Source organism: Mastomys coucha, unplaced genomic scaffold, assembly GCF_008632895.1.
Source record: "Mastomys coucha isolate ucsf_1 unplaced genomic scaffold, UCSF_Mcou_1 pScaffold5, whole genome shotgun sequence".
In the NCBI taxonomy this organism is placed as follows: Eukaryota; Metazoa; Chordata; class Mammalia; order Rodentia; family Muridae; genus Mastomys; species Mastomys coucha.
The window spans coordinates 6,471,147-6,472,608 of record NW_022196911.1 but is presented as its reverse complement, the minus strand read 5'-3'; positions in this window follow the sequence as shown (position 1 = coordinate 6,472,608).

Genomic DNA, 1,462 nt, shown 5'->3' with positions numbered 1-1,462 from the left:
TTCCATGGATGAGAAGAGGCAGGCAAAATGCTCCCTGGTATTTTAAATGTGACTGGCTTGAAGGCTCAGTTCAAGCTCATCGTCAAGGCAGCAATCTGACTCCTTGTAATGCTGGGTGATTCATGAGAAAGAGACATCCTGTTAACACGCAGTTCAGCATGAAGCTTCTTTGAGTGAATGGGCCTCGCTGTGTCAAATAAAATTCAGAAGGTAGCTAAGTTAATTAAATGTGTGTCCAGATATATTGAAAGGGAGGAAATATATTGAAGGAGAGGTCTCATTGGAAACAACAGTGCTTGGAATGCTAAAGAGGAGGTGGAGAATTGGAATAGTTGAAAAATATCAAAGTGTACTTAAAAAAAAAAAAAAAACCTACAATCCTGTTTCAGCAAGTCTGCAGTTTCAGATCCGTACTGCTAGCTTTGTCTAGCTGACTGCTAGCTTTGTCTAGCTGACTGCCAATTCCATGGGTGTCAGGGTTGCATCAATGCCTGGTCGGGAAGGGGTATGGGCACAAATATACTATTCAGTATTGGGGATGGATTAGAACTCATTTCTGCCTTGAGTTATTTTTGCCTTACTTTTAGTTCATCCTTCTGAAGCCCTTGGCACGGCCACGGAGGAGGTGAGAGTTCCATCCCATCTCTGACAAGCTTTTGTCTAAAACACTTTTCTCACCTGGAGAATGCTCAACCTGTTCTATACCAGCCCTGAAATTACCCACTTACCAGCCTTTACAGGATGTGCACTGTGGAGGGCCCTGTTTGTCCTTAAAACAACATTCTCCTTATCCTGCCTCCAACAATCTCTCCAAGAACCATCTCCTCTCTCTTGCAAAACCCCTTGATAAACTAATAATAAAATTGATAAAGTGTTAAGACAATTATTCATCACTTCGAAGGCGATAACTAGAGATCCACTGGCTTATTGGTGAAGTGTTGACTTAAGAGCCGGGAGGGGAAAGGAGTTACCTCATCATCCAGGGAAGCTTAGTTACACCCTGATTTCTCTGGCAGTATCCTCCTATTGCCATCTATATGAGATTTGCTTCATTAAGCCCTCAGAATCCTCAGACGGGTCATAAAGTTGGGGTTGTGATTATAGCGCCAGGCAAAGGTATGCAAGGAGTGTGGAGGCCTTTACCTCATACTTAATAACCGGAAAGCGTGTAGCTCAGTCAGACAGAAAGGAAGGACAGAATCAAGAATTTATTCAGTAGTTAATTGATTCAGTAGAGGGGGAAAAAGTTATGAACATGTGCTAGAGGTTTCGGGATTGTATCTACCCAAACAAGCCATTGATCGTGGAGAGAAGAACAGCTCCCTGTATTTTAAGGATTGCCATCTCAAGAGTTCATCATAGTTTTCTGTGCCCTCCCCAACCGCTTGCCTAAGAGAACAACATGGCTTCCTTTCCTCAAACAGGCCCTGAGGAATCCTCTCAGAAAGCACTCCCTCCCCTC